We start from the raw sequence: 10,047 nt of genomic DNA on the forward strand, positions 1-10,047 counted from the left end.
TCAACCCAGGGACGACTTTTTATTTCAAGAGTGTACTCTGTCTGAGGCGGCTATTTACTTAAGAGTAATGTTTTGCAGTATAGTGCTTAAAACCCAAAAGTAAATAAATGCTTGAAACAAAATCTAATTGGAAGAGCAAGAAACTGAAATGTTCTAAACTAAATCATTCATTCAAACAACCATCAATCGAGGATATAGTAGCAATAACTCAGTCCTCTAGAAATTGATGCAAAAGGAATTTGAGCATGGACCATGGATCAAGGAGCGTGGTAGCATTTGCTGAGGCTCACGACAGCCTTGGACCTTCTCTCACACCAAAGCAATAAATGCAAGTAAAAGGAATGGCAAAAAGCAGCATGAAACGAAATGGACAGCAGTAAATGAAACAGCAATTAAAAGAACTAAATATCGCGAGTAGAACTGAACTCTCATTCCGCAATCAAATAACAATCGGCAAAAGCAATTCCAATGATCTTTACTTTACGAGAAGATATTTACAAATGAATTATGGAACAACATTTATCATATATACAAAACACACTAATATAGCAATCTGAGAATATTGGATGATATAACTAAGTTTCTGAATGAAGTAATATTGCTTTCAAGTCTTACAAATACTATTTCACATGGATCTAATAACAATAACATTCATACCAACACTCTGCTACAGAAATAGCTGAGAGATGCAATTCAAATAGATCCACTTAGACAATGCAGAGACACGAGATAAAGAACTCATTCAGATATCAGTTATAATGAGGCATAGTATATCACATAAAAGATGTATCAGATTACTTAATAATAGAAATAAACAAACCATACGCAAATCACCGTATAATAATACAAAGGCAAATGTCCTTCGGAGCCGGGCCCTTGGCTGCTAATGGAACACTGCCTTAAGTTACTCCAGATGCAGAGACGAAACGAACACCGAGTCTTTTATATTAATTGCATCAACAAAAGTATAACAAAGTCAGGTCTCAGCGAGACTCAATGATCACATTTGGTTCTGAAACTTAGAATTACAAAAACACAGTCTCCCTTCCTCTGATCTTTGGTTTCATTTAAATAGAGAAAGATCAAAGCATAGATAATTACAACATGATAAATTTGGGTTGATTCTAACCAGATGATCAACAAGAAAATATATTTCCCTTCATCTCTTCAACAAAAGCAAGACGAATTTGGGTTGGCAGCTGAGATTTGGAGGATGGCCGCAACTGCAAATCTGAGAAAATCGTGCTCAAAGAACCCTGCATTTCTCCCTGTACAAGCCGAATTTGGGCAAACCGTTCTTTGTTAAAGTTAATTGGGCCCGTTCTGGACAAAACCCATGTTCCGGATTTCTCAAATTCGTCTTCATTTGCTCAGAATCTCAACCGTAAAACTGTCACTCCTTAAACCAGCGAATTTCTGAGTTGGCAGATTTAAAAATCAAATCTTCAATCTGGAAGTTACCTTGGAGGCTAAAAATGGTGAATAGTGTTATAACCAACTTATTAGAACTATCATTGGTAAAATAATACATAATCATCAATTTATTAGAAATAAAGGAGAATAAATAATATAAGAGCATAAATCATCATAAAATGGATTTATATAATAAATTATAATAAATGACATGATGAAGAATGGTAGAAATGGGTGGAATAAACGTTCACAAGTGACAATAATAATGGCATATTAACGACCCAACAATCGCTCTCTCCCTCTCTCTCTCTCTCTCTCTCTTTTTCTCCCACCTCCCTCTCTCTCTCTCTCTCTCTCTCTCTCTCTCTCTTTCTCTCTCCACCCTCCAACTTTGTCACTATATCCCTCCCTCTCTCCTTCTTTCCCCCTTCTCTCCATCTCTCCTTGTTTGTCTCTCTATCTCACCCCAAACATACACACTCTCTCTCTCCATCTCTCCCTTGTCACTTCCTCTATGTCTCTCTCCACTTTTCTCTCTCAATTTCTTTCTTCTTCCTTCCCTCTCTCCCCTTCCAACTCCTCTCCCTCCCTCCCTCTCTCCTCCTCTCTCTCAATCCCCCTCTCTCGTCCTTACTCTCTCTCCCTTTCTCTTCTACCTCCCGCTCTCCCCCTTTCTCTCCCTTTCTCTAACTCTCTCTATCTCTCCACCTCTACCACTCTATGTATTTGTTATTCCCTGCCATATATCTATAGAATTAATATATATCATGATATATTAATATATATTATAAGATAACAAATATAATATTGTATTAATTCAAATTTATTAAATTCAATAATGTTAATATTATATTTAATTATGTGTTTTACATGGCATGATGACAAAATTATAATAAAGATATATCAAATTAATATTTTCAAATATTACAACTTTGATGTGGAAATATTATGTCTTTAAAGATTTTGATATATCCATAAGATATGATTTTCCTTTTAAAGATTCATTTTACAAATATTTAATTAAAAGAAAAATTTTGGAGCACGATTTCTTTGTGTTGAATTAACTTTTTTACTTTGGTTTAATAAATGGTATTGCCTTTAGTAAAGAGTAAAGATGTTTAAAATTTTACCTAATTTGGAATTTTAATGTAGTAAAAAAATTTGTTTCGAAGGTAAATTTATGATCCATTTGAATTCAAAGTATATGATAAAAGAACTATTAAAGGCATGAGATAACTGTATTATAGTTTTTTTTATCTATATGGTTATTTTCATTTTGTCTAGGGAAGACATTGATTTTTCTTATTATTATTATTGTTTTATTGGACAAATATAATTACACATTTCCCTCATACTAGCAATGGAATGCGCCTATATGAGCAATGAGATTAATTGAGTTTTTTTAACATATTATTTATATGCTTGAAAAGAGTGGAGAGAAGTATTCCTAGATCATCCTAGTTTTGCTACCTTAACAAGTCAAGAAGGTCAGTAGTGTGGCAAAGATTTTGAAAATTAGAATTGATGTGAGTAATATCTAAACAATTGAATAGAAAGTGTTTTTCATATTCAACCCTGTTAGTATCCCAAAGTTGACTCTTTAGTTACAAGGATTTTTGGGAATTGACCAATGGCTAGTTTCACTTTGAAGCTCGCATGAATTAGTTTGTATTTTAACAATGTTCATTTTCTTCTTAGCACTATTCAAGACACGGAACAATATGATTTCCTCCTTATGGAGCATCCTTGTATCATCCTAGCTTGAACTAGAGGTGAAATATTTGGTTAAAATTAAAAATCGTTTTAGAAAACCTCTTGGCTTCCCATATAAATATGTATTAACTATCTTTAATAATAATATTTAATTTAATAATAATATTTGGTTGATGTTTTTGTATGAATTGTGAGCCACCCTTGAATAAGGGAGTTGAAATAGTTGTCAAAAACTAATGAAAGAGGCAACCAGAATAAGGAAAATCTAGAGTAATAAATGTATCTAATCAAATAACCCATGTTAGAGATGCAAATGAGACTACTATGTAAACCTATATGTGAAGCATCTCAAAATAATAGACCAGATGATTACGTTGTTAATATCAAAAGCTAGAGAACAAGTAAAGATTAAAAAGTGAGTTAGAAATGTAAGAGATCCAAAGGAGACTCCTATGTAAACCTAGATGCTAAGTAAGTGAAAATAATAGACGAGATGATTACGTTGATTAACTGGAAAGCCAGAGAACAATCAAAGATTGTAAATTGAGTTAGAACAAGTAAAGGTTAAATGGCCTTTTTATATCACTAAGCTTTTAAAGTAAATTACAGGTTGTTTTTTTTTCACTATATTGAATTTTGGTTGAGGTTAGTTGTAATGTTGAATAGAAGAATTAATCATCTATTTAATGTTCTCATAAATATTATGCAACTTTCGATTTAGGTAAATATCTTTTAAAACAATTTTTATTTATGCAACTTTAGATTTAGCTAAATATCTTTATTATGCAATTTTCGATTTAGCTAAAGAACTTTTAAAACAATTTTTGTTTATACAATTTTAGATTTAGCCAAATATCTTTAGAACAATTTTTATTTATACAATTTTAGGTTTAGCCGAATATCTTTAGAACAATTTTTATTTTGTGAAATTATCAACTCTTCGATTAAAATTTAAACAACCTAATACACATTTAAATTTATAATTTAACTATTAGAAAAACACATACCATTCGAAAATTACATATCATTCTCATCTCATATGTTTTCGATTAAGAAACTATGACTGCACCTAAAATTCCTGCCTACTATTCAGACTGGTATCGTTCATAGCTACCAGTCATTTCAGTGATGGTGTAACTATTTCCCCGCTGATTCATATTTTCCCCACACATTTTCGTGGTTAATTAGACTATATTAACGTCTAGCTTTAGGCAAGATCACGACATCAAAATCATCAAGAGAAAGGAGAAAATATGGGAGATCTTGGATTTGTATCTGGATCAATAGGCGTTCTTATTGATAGGGTGGTTCAAGTAATAGAGGGGCACATCAAGATTTCTCTTTGTTGCAGAAAAGAGTTGGGGATTTTGGAAAATTTAGTGAAGGAGATTCAACCTATAAACATGGAAATTCAACAATATTGAACCTGTTACAGTTAACCACTGGCTTCAAACATTGAACAGAATTATGGAAGATGCAATCAAAATAGTGCATAAATGTCAAGTTCCAGCATATAATATGGTATCTCGATATTTGTTGAGTAAAAAAATCAGGAAGAGTATTGACGGTTTGCAGAGTCATCTGGAAAGACCGCCTTTGATTGGATTCACTCATCAACTCCGTTTTCAACTGCAAAACATACAGTTACAGAGCTATGAAGCTGCTCAGATCCAATCTTCAATTCCTCCAACAAGGCAGCCAAGCCTTGCAAGTTACAGGCAGTAGCCAATTCAAGATGCGTGCATTGTGGGACAAGATGAGGTATTTGAAACTGTAGAATATGAAATGACTTTTTTCCAGCCAACTGACAAGCCAACAATACTATGAATAAAAATACATATAAAAAAAATAAAACAATAAAACACAGTTACTGTGTGACCTAAAAACTACTGCAAATCTCATATATTAATTGAAGCATTAGCTACATTCTTATATAGTAAAATTATTACTAAAATCAACTCTGAAACAAATCTAATGGGATTACAGCTAATTTCCAGCACTTTCTAGCAGTGACCACCCTAACAATTTTCTACTTTAATTTCACAGAGAACACAAAATCTACGGACTAATTTGTTAGCAATTTACATAAATAATTAAGAATTATTCCCAAAACTCCCCCTTAATGATTAATGAGGATTTACTATCTTATTTCGTAGTGCTAAAAAATGATCTTTTGCAACTGCTTTGGTGAATATATCTGCTAGTTGATGCTGGGTATTTATATGCTTCAATTCAATATCATTCTTCTGCACCAAATCTCTAATGAAGTGATATTTGAGGTCAAAATGCTTTGTTCTGCTGTGATGAACTGGATTCTTTGCTGACTTGATGGCACTTACATTATCACAATAAATCACTGTAGGCTAAATTTGTTTTTCTCCAATTTCTTCCAAAATTTTTCTGAACCAAAGAGCTTGTGTACCTGCTGAGGTAACTGCAACATACTCTGCTTTTGTGGATGAGAGGGCAACAATGCTTTGCTTTTTTGAGCTCCATGTAATCAAACCAGAACCAAAAGAGAAACAATTTCCAGATGTGGACTTACGGTCATCAAGACTACCTCCCCAGTCTGAATCACTAAATCCAACAAGATTGAACTTTTCAGAAGTGTAGTAATGAATACCAAAATTTAGAGTGCCTTTCACATACCTTAAAATCCTCTTGGTTGTCTTCATATGTATTTTAGATGGATTTATCATATACCTTGAAACAAGTGAAACTGAATATGTAATATCAGGCCTTGTGTGGGTTAGAAATATCAAGCTCCCCACAATACTTCTGTAAGTTTTCTCATCAACTAAATCAACACCATCATCTCTACATATCACCTCTCCATGAGCACTTGGAGTAGGGGATGGATTACAATCAAGAATATCAAATTTATTTAGCATATCCTGTGCATACTTTGTCTGACAAATGAAAATCTCGTCCTTACTTTGATAAACCTCCATTCCTAGAAAATATTTCATGATGCCTAGATCTTTCATCTCAAATTCATTCATCATAGCAACTTTGAATTTATCATTCATCTTAGAAATACTACCCATATACAATAGATCATCAACATACAAACTTATGATTAGAATACCAATACCTTCTTGCTTGTAGTAAAGGGTAGGATCACTCTTACTTCTCTCGAAGCCATTTTCCTGAAAGTATCCATCAATCATTGCATACCACGCTCTTGGTGCTTGCTTGAGACCATACAAAGACTTCTTCAAATTGTAGACATTATTCTCCTTTCCTTCCACTTCATAGCCTTGTGGCTGCTCCACATATACTTCCTCTTCTAAGTACCCATTCAAGAAGGCACTTTTCACGTCCATATGATGTATGCTCCACTTTTTCTGAGCTGCTACTGAAATCAACATTCTAATGGTCTTCTATCTTGCTACTGGTGCAAATGTCTCTTCATAATCAATTCCATACTTTTGTGTGAATCCTTTAGCAACTAATCTTGCTTTGTGTCTTTCAACACTCCCGTCAACTGTTATATTTAGTCTTATAGACCTATTTGGTTCCAATCTTTTTCTTGTCATGTGGAGGCTCTCTCAACTTCCAAGTGTCATTCCTTTGAATGGAATCCATCTCTTCTTGCATGGCTTGCATCCAAACCTCATTACTACGTGCATCTTCAAAACATGATGGCTCAAAATCAGCCTTGGCCAATAAAGCAAAATTGACTATCTCACCTATTGGGCTTTCTTCATGTGCTTGATTTGCACTCCTCTGATAAATATCACTCAATCTTCTTACCTTCCTTGTAGAACTTGGAGAAGAAGTTGGACTTGAACTTGATGTTGAAGAAATTGATGAAGGGCTGCTTGGTGGAGTTAAGCCACTAGTTATAGAAACATTAGCTGGCTACTCATGATCATTATCAACAATTATATCATCATTCAAAACAGATTTTGTCTTCTCAACATGGCCTTTTTGATGACCATAAACTCCCTCTTCATCAAAAATTACATCTCTTGAGACAATAAGCTTGTTATTTAGAGGATTATACAATTTATAAGCCTTGCTTGTCTCACTATACCCAATAAAAATACATAACTCACTCTTTGCATCTAAATTTTTTCTATTTTGATCAGGTACATGCACATAAGCCAAACAACCAAAAACTTTGAAATGATTAACATTAGGCCTTTTTCCATACCAAGCTTCATAAGGAGTCATCTTTTCCAGTGCACTGGTGGGGCTATGGTTGAGGATGTACACTGCTGTAGCAACTGCATCTCTCCAATAAGAGTTTCTCAATCCCTTAGTTTGTAACATGCATCTTGCCATTTCAACCACAGTATGATTTTTTCTTTTAGCTATGCCATTTTGTTGGGGTGTGTATGCTGTAGTACGCTGCCTCCTGATGCCATTCATATCACAATAACTTTGGAAATCTTTTGAGCAGAATTCTCCTCCACGGTTAGTCCACAAACATTTGATCTTGAACCCTCTCTTATTTTCTACAAGGGCGTTGAACTTCTTGAATGTATCCAGGGCTTCACTTTTGGCCTTCAAAAAATATACCCAACAATTTCGTGAGTAATCATCAATAAAAGTGATGAAATATGATGACTTACCCAAACTATTAGTCTGCATAGGACCACATATGTCTGAATGAACAAGCTGAAGTGGGTGATGAGCCCTCCATGCAGTTCCCTTTGGAAACCTTTCCCTTGCATGCTTTCCTTTAGCACATCCTTCACAAACCTCCTTATGCTCTTCTACCTTGAGCAAACCAGAAACTAATGCATGTGAGGTTAGAAATTTCAAACTGTGAAAATTTAAATGCCCATACCTCAAATGCCATAACCAACTTGAGTCCTCATAAGCCATATTTGCAAGGTCGCTGTTATGTTCACCAAACCTCAAGGGAAACATCCTATTTATTTTCATAGGCACAACAGTGATCACCCTATTTCCCTTATTCTTATCATAAATAGTACATGTCTTATTTTCAAAGACTAATTTATAATTTTTCTCACATAGCTGCCCAACACTCAACAAATTATGCTTCAATTGTGGAGTATAATAAATGTCATGAATACTCTTTATACCTTCTTTTGTTTGGACCTCCATAGCTCCTTTGGTAGCAACCTCCAATGATTTATCATCACCAAGCTGGATCTTGGATTTGAAACTTCCATCCTTTGCTGAAAACAACTTCTCATTCCCTGTCATATGGTTAGAGCATCCAGAATCTAGGTACCAAACATCTTTACTAGTATCTTCACCTTTGGCATAAGATAAAAATAAGTGATCTGGAGGATACTCACCACTTTCTTGAGCATAATTAGCATTTTTATCCTCTCTCAATCTGCATTCTCTTTCAAAGTGGCCATACCTATTATAATAGTAACATTGAACATTTCTCTTATCAAATCTACCTCTACCTCTTTCTCTAAAACTACCTCTTCCACTTGAGCCACCTCTTCCTCTACCTCTTGAATAATTTTGGCTTTGCCATTTAACTTGACCTTGATTGCTTTTGGTACTGTTGCTGCTTGCATCTTCATTCTTTGTAATTTGTAATTTAGAGGAAAAAGCTTTCTCTACACCTTAAAAAGTGTCCTTCAATCTTTCTTCATGAGACATCAAAGATCCAACCAATTGATCTAACTGTAATTTTGTCAAATCCTTACTTTCTTCCATGATTATGGCGACATGATTCCATCTATGTGTTAAAGATCTCAATACTTTTTTAATTAAAACTTCCTTACTTATAGTTTCTCCATGTGTAGCCATTTTATTCACCACATCTTTGACTCTCACACAATAGTCACTCACACTTTCAGCTTTTTTCATCTTCAAATTCTCGAACTCTCGCTTCAACGTCTGAAGCTTGACCACCTTAACTTGGTCACTACCTTTGTAATCTTCTTGTAGAGTCTCCCAGGCAGCTTTTGCAGTTTTTTCTCCTGATATTCTTGGAAATAAGCTCTTATCAAGAGTTATCTGAATGTGAAACAAAGCTTGAGCATTCTTCTTCCTTGCTTCCTTTATTGTTGTTATTTCATTGGCTGTAAGGACATTCCAATCAACTGGCTCCTCATATCCTGATTCAACAATCTCCCACAAATATTTTCCAATTAGAAAGGTTAGCATCTTAATGCACAATAATCATAATTGTTCCCATCAAATTCTAGAACTAGCATCTTGTTAGAATTCGACATGATTAACTTTGGCGAAATTCCAACAATACAACTTTAACCCAAAACAATTTTACCTACTCTGATACCACTTGTAGAATATGAAATGACTTATTTCCAGCCAGCTGATAAGCCAACAATACTATGAAGAAAAATAAATATAAAAAAAATAAAACAAATAAAACCCAGTTACTGTGTGACCTAAAAACCGCTGCAAATCTCATATATTAATTGAACCATTAACTACATTCTTATATAGTAAAATTATTACTAAAATCAACTGTGAAACAAATCTAATGTCATTACAGCTAATTTCCAGCACATTCCAGCAGTGACCACCCTAATAATTTGCTGCTTTAATTTTGCAGAGAACACAAAATCTGCTAACTAATTTGTCTGCAATTTACATAATTAATTAATAATTATTCCCAACAGAAACCCTTAAACGTCTGCTAATAGATGATAAGGAAATCGCAACCTCTGTGACATCTAGAATAGGTGTTGTTGGCATGGGTGGATCTGGAAAAACTCTGCTCCTCAAGAGAGCCTTGAATGACAAGCAAGTGCAATAGCACTTTGAGAAAGATTTGATTCTGTGGTTGACAGTTTCCCAGATTTAGTAACATGTTTTGAGAAGCTCGCGATACTAGATCTGTTAGAATGCTACCAACTGAGTGAGTTGCCTTATGAGTTAGGTAAGATGACAAGTTTGATATATCTAGCTCTAAGTTTCTGTCAACAGTTGAAGTGCATGCCTTGTGGGATCTCTGCA

Source organism: Pinus tabuliformis, chromosome 1_2, assembly GCF_031772625.1.
Source record: "Pinus tabuliformis cultivar Carrire ecotype Pingquan chromosome 1_2, CPIR1, whole genome shotgun sequence".
Taxonomy (NCBI): domain Eukaryota; kingdom Viridiplantae; phylum Streptophyta; class Pinopsida; order Pinales; family Pinaceae; genus Pinus; species Pinus tabuliformis.